The sequence below is a fragment of the Lytechinus pictus genome, chromosome 6 (assembly GCF_037042905.1).
Source record: "Lytechinus pictus isolate F3 Inbred chromosome 6, Lp3.0, whole genome shotgun sequence".
Taxonomy (NCBI): domain Eukaryota; kingdom Metazoa; phylum Echinodermata; class Echinoidea; order Temnopleuroida; family Toxopneustidae; genus Lytechinus; species Lytechinus pictus.
The window spans coordinates 15241332-15251402 of record NC_087250.1 but is presented as its reverse complement, the minus strand read 5'-3'; positions in this window follow the sequence as shown (position 1 = coordinate 15251402).

Below are 10071 nucleotides of genomic sequence, written 5' to 3'. Positions count from 1 at the left end.
TGAATGAGGGAATAAATGAACGAATGAATGAATGAAAGAATAAATAAATAATATTCATTTATATATTATATAAATTAATAATAAATTAATAAATAAATCATAACATGATATGATAAAATAGAAAGATTAGGCCACTTAAATTTGGCGTTAGAGAAAAAAAGCGGGTCATTTTTAAAACGGGTAAAAGAGAGATGGTTCGGGGTGGCCATAAATGCATTGATCCACGTACCACTGCAATCTGTGCTAACATTTGTTCAATTAATTTCTCTATCTTAAAAAAATATTGTTCTTTTGCAATTGACGTCCTAATTTATTCTGTAATAAGCTTCTTTTGTGTGATGGCTCTCTAATATCCGGATTTTCTCATGTTTTACTCGTACTGGTATTTAAACATGTACCTATTACTAGTTTATTATATTTTGATTTCTTCGTTCAATATATTTCAATGAGAATTTTAAATAAATCACATGAATCAATGTAAGAGTTAATTATTAAATAATTTTTTCGTTCATGTGATTATATTCATAAGACAAAGAGGCCTCCAAACATGTATTTCACATGATACCTTATGGATGATTGAAAAAGGGTCAATACTTAAAAATATGACTTGTTTGTGATTAACAAACATGCAAGTAAACAACATGAGCGTGATGATTAAACCTACTTATTGATGTCAGTGTATAGGCATGTACTAAAGGGCAAGGATGACCCCTATGATACAACATCCTTTCGAATGATTAACAACACCGAAAACAATTCTTGTTTTGCTTTCGCTTCTCAGAAGTAGATTGCAAATGCTTGCATGGTTTATGAGATCATTTAAGCGGCATGACACGGCTCTGATGGACTGAGGGGTGGAGGTAAGGCGTAACTGGAATCCCTATAGCTGTCACATGCTGCTTGTACCCGTGAAAGGCGAGCGAATCTGGTATTAAACTTGGTGGATTTATCATACTTGTATTTCTTGTAAGCGGGTTAACGGGCTGCCATATTTGATTTTTTTTTTTTTTTTTTCAATGTAACTCAAATTGAACGGGGTGGAATTTCCCCTATGTTATACTTTTAACTAGTTTTATCTGAAAAACTAATTTCCATTTCTGGTTTTCCATCTTCTATTTTAGATTTGTGTTTATTATGTTTATTATGCAGATGAGATTGATGAAATTACGAGGACGAAGAATAAAGATGATGATATTGATAAGTAATTATATTACATTACAATGATAATGATCATAACAGCGATGATCATAATAATAATACTTATCACTTTTATTGGTGATAATGATAATAATGATGGTAAGAAATTATTATTATTAAGGAAAATGAAAGAAGGAGATGAAAAAGATGGAAGAAGAAGAATAAGAAGAAGAAGGAGGAGGAGGAAGAGGAGAAGAAAAAGAAAAAGAAGGAGAAGAAAAAGAAGAAGAAGATGAAAGAAGAAGAAGAGGAAGAAGAAGAAGAAGAAATAAAACAAAGAATGTTCCTGGTATAACTCTATCATTCATAACAATTTATTATCTAGTCTATCTCCATTCACCATTGTTATTCTAAATCTGATCAGCAAAAGTGTGCACTAAAATACATGCCTCAATTTCGTAACCATATCCTACCATACCTTACGCAGCATATACATACATCCTTTCAGATTGATCAATCTGATACGACACAGATAAGTCCATGAAGATTTATTTAGGAGTCCATTACAATAATCACATTACATGGAATTGTATGATGGGCTCTCCATTTGCACAAACCTAGTTTATTACGCTATTTTCTTTCATTGGCTACCCTAGGATTTAGATATTGGGGTTATTGAGATGCGGCATTTTGTAAGTATGTGAGATTCTCAATGAATACATTTAAGTTTATATTACGTGTTTGTGCCACTGTCAGTCGTCTGATTATGTTGTTATCTTTACAAGAAATTCTGATATATTTCATTTAAATCAGGATTTTAAATATTTAAATCTTAACACCCCACATATACAGGCTTCTCTTTTTTTCAAACACATTATGCATTGTGACGTCTATATGCCGTTTGGTTATTATTTATCTATTATGATAATTTTTTTTAGCCTAATGCGTCGTCTTGGCAAAGTAACATAGGCTAGTTGTACATGGACACGAAACACTTTTGTAATTCACTTGTTACAGACGATAAATCGTTGAAAATTTGTAGACATCAAATCAAATAATGATGTTAGAATAAGCATGACATTTTCTTCTTGGTTTTTAATATTGATCAAACGCATGGACTATCTACGGAATATATATGAGACAGAAGGCGACCCTTCTTATAATTTTACAAGGTTTAAAAAGGCGGAAGTTGGGAGGAATTTCACCATCTTCAACGAATAATGATGATGATGATACTAATCAAAAGATGATGATATTAATTATAAGTAATTACAATGATGATGATGCACCTATGGTCATAATAACTACACTTTTCACTATTATTTATGATAATGATAATAATGATGGTAAGAAATTATTATTGATAAAAAGTCGTCTTGACCACCCCCTTCCCCTACCAAAATACTCATAGCGCCGCCCCTGGTGATGATACCGAACGGAAAGTAGACAAGCTCGATGAAGACCGAGGAACAATTTCTCCATACCCAAAGGGTTTTTTTCTTAGCACACCATGTAGTAGTAATAGCATTCCAAGCGGGCCAGCCCCGTTAGTCGATGTTACTTATTTGGTAGATGGATGATCTCCCAACATGACACAGGCATGCATGCATCCGGGGCATAGGAGAGACAGAGAGAGAGGGGGGGCGCTAGTGATGTACAGTACAGGTACGCGGGTGAACAGGGTAACACCAATTACAAAAAATAAACATACCCCCTCCCCCCCCCCTCCGCAGGGTTCTTTATTTGAAAAAGGAATTCCAACATAATCATACAATATAAAGAAAAAATGTTCATACGCAAGATTATGCATACACATGTTGTAGATAGCAAATATACTAACTTATTTTTTAAATCATCATGGTCTATTGCATAATTTAGATAATTTGCATGATTATTTGAGGCACAGATTCCATGACAAAGATTTTTACATATTAAACAGACTAACATACATATGTAATTATATTCACAAAAAATATGTAATTATATTCACATTTGTGTTGTGTCACTGCCCACACCATCAAAACAGGTCCCGAATTGAAACCACTTAATAAAAATGATAACAATAATATTTATGATAACAATGATAATAACTTGATATCATAATCATTATTGGAATTGAAAGTATCACTGATCTTGAATTGATAACTTTTTACTCTTAAAGGATTATTCTTGTTTGTTGCTTGTCAACACCCCCTCAAAAAAGAATCCGCGCCCCTTCTGATAATCCTGGATCCGCCCCCTGATGTGACTCCTCGTTTGAACCGGTCTGGGGGCATTGGCAGTTACTATCGTCCGCATCATCAGGTAGATAGTCGATTATATCCTCCGCCAGCTAACACACAAGCCTACCATGTGGATCTTGTTGATATAGTTTTGACTATAATAATCATTCTAGTGGTTTGGCAAAATACATCGCCTTTGATTGGATCATTCGGATATAAAGGAATATTAGGAATAACCTAGTTATTTCAGATTTTGAGAGAGGTGGGAAAAGTTCTTGTTTTTAATACAAATTTTTACTCTCTTTGACAAAGGTTGATTGTTGAACCTGAAGGACGTATATCATCATCATCATTTTGATTGGCGGAATAGGAATGTTAACTGACAAATAGATTTGGATTTCAGACATATCGTTGGTGCATTTATGATATTTTTTTTAGTTCTTGTGACTGCATTCACTTTTTTTAACTTACATGGTCTATCTTTGAACTTGAGTTTTGTTGCTGGAGGTAAAAGTTGCCTTTTGCATTCGAAGGGCGAGTAATCACCATCATCGGTCCATACTGTATAATTATGGAACGGTTAGTTGAGATCAAGTGTTGGAGTATGGGTCATGTGTCTGTGACATATCGTTGATGCATTCATGGAGCTACTAACAATCCATGATGCATTTATCGTATTTTTTAGGACTGCATACATATTTCACTTGCATGTTACATCTTTGAATTTGTTTGCCGATGATAAATCATTGATTGTTGTATTTTAACGATGTACATTATCATTGTTTGATTGGAATTAGGGAGGGTTAACTGGGACAAAATGTTGGATTATGGGCACACGACTGTTAGATATGTATCGTTGACATATTCATGATGTTTTCTAGTTGTTGGAGTAGTGGTAGTAGTAGTAGCAGCAGCAGTAGTAGTAGAAGTAGTAGTGCATTCTGTTGTTGTTTGTTTTATGGTTTACTTTAAAACGGCTCTTTATTTGAATATGAATTTTGTTGCCGATGATATTATATTTGAAGGATGTATATCATCGTTTGATTAGGATTAGAGAAATTTTGATTAGGATTAGAGAAATTTTGATTAGGATTAGAGAAATTTCTGCTGGAAAGAACACAGTGTCACAAAGTGTGTTCACATAGTGGACTGTGTGAAAATATTATTCACACTGTTAAAATGCTTAAAGTTCAGCAATGTGAAGATATTTGCACACTGTGGACACCCAGACAGTGTGACTGTTCACAGCGTGTTCACACGGTCGACTATGTGAATATGTGATTCACACTGCTGAAATTCTAAATGTAAACAGTGTGAAGGTGATTTCACAGTGTATTCCACACTGTGAACACACTGCCTTCTTTTCAGGTTAACAGAGATTACGGCAAAGTGTTTCATGAAACAAAGAATGACTTTCACTGACAGATGTGTTTGATCATCATCATCATCATCATCATCATTATCATCATTAAGGGTTTGCGCGGAACTACACAGTAAAAACAAATTATACAACGCTGTTTACTATATGAACCTTACAGTAATTGTTTAAGCAGTTTAAACAAGTGTTTACTTCTTAAGCAACAAAGTTTAATTTTCAATATCTAATCTTCTATAAATTAAACATGATTGTTTAAACGGTTAAACAAATACTGTAAGGTTCATTATAGTAAACAGCGTTGTATAAAATCTTAAACAGCATACCAACATACTAAACCACAGTGTTCGACAATAACGCATCCAATGTGAGTGTGTTCCGGTCGATGAACTGTGCTTTAAATGGATTTTGAAAATCACAATCAGCGGGCTGTTTATTACTAGTTAGAGAAAATGGATTTTGCAGAAGTAAATCGGAGAATGAGGGACGTATGACGAAGTGAACACTCTCATTTCAGTTTTAAATTGATATTGAATCCATCATCGTAGCTTTTCTTCGACGTTCCATTCCCAATTTCACGAGGCTTACTCGATTCTATTACTATTCTGTTCATGTTATACTTTTTGCAGGTAAATATTCGGCTTCCCCATCAACAGGGAAAACAGGTCATTCTACGAAGGAAAGAGATTCTGATCATTCTTCAACATGGGTGATTCAGGTACGTAAACTTTGTTTTCACTTCAAATGTTATTAAAACCTTTCGATTCCTTTTTTAATGTCTTCATCCGCCTTGAGCACATTTCACAGAGGATTTTGGCGCTTTATAAGTCACATGCGTTTTTTAAAATCATTTTCAGTATAATCATTATCATTATCATTATTATTGTTCTTGTTATAAATTATTTATTTATTTATTTATTATTATCATTATTGCTGTTGTTATTATTATCATTATCAAAAGTAACCACAACCAATATCGGTAGGCCTTATATCATGATAATTTTAATAATACTATTTATATTCCTAAAGAAATATAATCGGTTTTCGTACTTAAAACTAGGTGTGACTGCTCGGTTCTTATTTAAAAAAAAGGATATCACAACGGGGGGGGGGGGGGGCATTTTCCGTCCTACCCGTTTTTGAGAACTAACAGCAAAATGGTAATAATCCGAAACAAAACAAAACCAGTTATTTTGACGAAATATTTAACAAACTACAAATTAATGCAGTAAAGTAATATCCTTCTTTGATCAGCGTGGCTAGGCCAATAAGATAGGCAACTCCACCTGATACTGTCAGGTTGGAATAGAAATTATCTCTGACTGCGACCCTCTTAGACGGCGGATTTAGATTGATATCCTGTAGTAATCAATGTGAATTAATAATTCGTCTTCATTCATGGGTAAAGGAGTGGTTTTCTCATTTAAAAGGGTTGCGTTTACACTACAATGAAGTATACCCTCCTGTAATACAGTAGCACAGTTTCCTCTAGACAGTGTATTTTATGAAATCTATTTCACACTGAGCATTTTAACAGCGTTAATTACATTTTCATATTGTGCATTTTGTAAATATTCTCTGAACACTTATAACGTAGACGTTTCCACAGAGTGAAATTATCTTAACACTGTTGAATTTGAGCATTTCAACCGTGCGATTCGCATATCCAGATTCAAACAGATCCAGATCCACACATTGAACAAACTGTGAACACATTGCTAGGTAACCAGGTAGTATAATGATTAAACAATGAATAAAAATTGCAATAAAAATCATGAGTTCGTTAAAATAGGATTGTCTTTAAAATCCATTCGTTTAAAAGCAAGCCATTCAGAATGTTTTACTACTTACACACTTTGTTTCATCAAGCTTTTAAATAAAAGCGTGTATGTTTTCAAATGCAAATATCTTTCTCTCTCTCTCTCTCTTTGTTTGTTTGTGTGGTTTTTTTTTTTTTTTTTTTTTTTTTTTGGGGGGGGGGGGGCGTAATTTGGTTGTGTATCCGTCCCTTGCCCCATACACTAGTGTTGATCTTATCCCACCGTCCTCTCATAGTTAACGGAAATGAAGAGAAATGAAAGAGATATAAACAGAACTGTTTGGACATAGCACCATGCAGAGGAAGTTAGAAAATATCGTTTACACCTCGCAGCATGATATGATATAGTATGTCATTATCTACCGTAGATCGATATCACCGAATATCGATATTACCGGGTTTTGATATCACTGAATCGGCCCGCAGCATGGCTATATCATCTAGAGTTATATTTCAGTATATAAACCTAATAGCAAACAACGTTGGTCATGCAATCTAACCTTTTGCGACTCGAGCGGAATAGAGTTGCAATTGGTAAAAGTTTATATTTTCAATACTTAAAGGTAAAATACAGTAGGTGCAGCGAACAATCATTTGATGAGAAAGTCTTTTAAATCAAGGTTAATTGTCAAAATATTATCATACATCTAGATTTACATTAATGTAAACTTATCTTTGTAAAATCATGAAATCTAAGCTCTAAACCGATAATTCTGAGGATCACTAACACAGAAAAGCATAATGTGGGACAGTATTTATCTTTAACCGTTACATGACAATGCCTGTAACTTCAACTGCCGGGGAGCGAAATTATTATCTTTTCTTTGCGTCCGCTTCTTCTTAAGACGCAAGTCATAAATAATCATATTGGGGTCCGGAACTCTTGTGGGAAAAATAATTTCGCGGCCGGGAAGGGGTATTGTTAAAGGGTATGATTTGATAGGGAATTCTTGATCGCAAACTGAATCCCTCTAAAAATACAAAAATGCAATATCTTCTTTTTTAAAATTGGGGTATTCAATCCAGTTGACAACATTTATATTTATATAGATTTGATTTGGTATAAAATTCAAAGTATGCACTCTGAGATTAAGAATTTTAATCATTTTTCATTTTCAAAATACAGTAAAATACAATCAAAGTGACAATACATAATCAAAGGTTACCCAGGCCAGTGTCAATCGTAATACTGTACATATAACTTAGAATGTATGATAAACGGAAACCGTGGTGACCTAAAGTGACTTTGGCTAATAAATACATCAAATATCTTGTCGAAGACAATTTATAAAATATAGAGTAATTCAGTGGTAACATAGGCTAAGAGACGGTATGTACGAAGTATAAAACGCGGTTTTCATACAAAGTTTTTCACTATGGTATGAACTGTGCAGTAGATTTAAAAAACACACAATGCAAACAATAATTGCCTAAAATCTTAATTAAAACAAAGTTGAATTTTCAACATTCAATCTCCCATAGATTTTAAATTGTTATGGAAACTGTTAAACTACTACTGTACACTTCATACAGCGTTGTATAAATCTTTAAACCACGATTTATACAACTGGTTATAGAATGAGCGGTATTTCCCCATGTATACGTTAGCCAGATAATAGACTGATAGAGGCATATGACCTATAAAGACGATACGCTCCCGAAGGGGTTCCTTTGGATAAAAAACAAACAAACAATGCAAACAATAATTGCCTAAAATCTTAATTAAAACGAAGTTAAATTTTCAACATTCAATCTCCCATAAATTTTCAATTGTTGTGTAAACTGTTAAACAACTGCTGTACACTTCATATATCAAACAGTGTTGCATAAATCTTTAAACCGCGATTTTACCGTGTATACAACTGATTGGAATGAGCGGTATTTCCCCATGTATACGTTAGCCAGATGATAGAGGCATATGACCTATGAAGCTGACACGCACCCGACGGGTTCGCCGTGGTGGAATACATCACTGGAATACCGCAAAGATCCGTTAGCATGTCATGAATAGATGCTCTGTAGGTCCTATCATACACATAAATGATCATAAGTTTGGGCCTTACTTCCACCACTAGTCACTACACAGTACAAACGATGTTTAAAATTTATATGATGCTTTTTTACTATATGAACCTTTTAGTAGTTGTTTAATCAACTTAAACACGTGTATAAAATCTTAAACAACATGTCTAATCTGTTATACTAAGCTCTCAATTGATTAAGCGTGGTTGTTTAAACTGTTTAAACAACTACTGTAAGGTTCATATAGTAAAAAGTGTTTTATCAAATATTAAACAGCTCTTTACTCTGGTGATAAAGGGGATCCGGGAGGGGGGTTATCTGCACCCATATAAGTATATTTAAATATATCACTTGGGCCCTAATAGATATTAGTACTACTACATTATTAAAGAAGTATACGCAATAAAAACGCGGTTTGACATTTCATGAACACATTGAAACAACCATGCTTAGTTTATCAATGGTTTATTAAGAATTAAGTATTAAAATTGAGACTTCGTTGTTTAATATTTTATACACTTGTTTAAGCTGTTAATAGTACTATAATATAATCTATGTCAGCTATAATTATACATACATGTATGCTTTCTTTTTTGTTGTTGCTAAAAATAATCTTTCTTTGTTTCACTTTTTTTGTTATAGGGAGATCAAAGGTAAGTTTATATATCATTATTATTCTATTTGTTTAATGATTATCCTGTCAATCATATTCGTAAGAATGATAATAAACACCAAAAAGCTTAATACCTTTTGAAAAAACTGGGAAGAATAACAGATGCATAAAGGGTTTTTTAAGATACTTCTCAGAGTAACAATAAGAAAACTGAATGTAAAAGACAATATTTGCTCAGTTATAACATTCAAACAGGACTTACGTTACGTCTCTAAATAAAATGAAACTTGGTAGTCAGAATCCCTTTAAGTCATTTTCATATAATATAGAGTTACTCTTTTAAACAAATTTTCAAATTTGGTGTGTCAATTTTTATTTTATCCCTCACTCTATTATTTATTTGTGTATTGCTGTGCATTTCTTTAAGAGCCATTCTTCAACTCAGTGTCGTAAAAAATAAGAGTGATTCAATGAAAAATTCAGATAAGTAATATGTGATATTTAAAATATCGTTTACAAAACATTCAGTCGTGCTCAAAAGTTAATGAATCCCCCAAATATGAACACATTACAAGTGTTCAACTTCTGCCATGATATAATCATAGAGTACATGTAATTGTGAAGTCAGGTGAAAGATATTACATTCAAGAAATTGTTTTATGGGCTCTCTAAACATGTTACTGTTGTTGTCTACATTCAACACTCCGCATGAAGGGGGCATTTTGTGGTGGGGTTCACTAGGCTTTCGGCACAACTGTAGGTGACGAGACATCCATGAATAATGCATGAATAATTATATATTTTTTGTTTTAAATAATATTTCATTTCTTCCTCTTTCAAATCAATCAGTTTACAATCACAATTCACATAAATCGAGATGTAT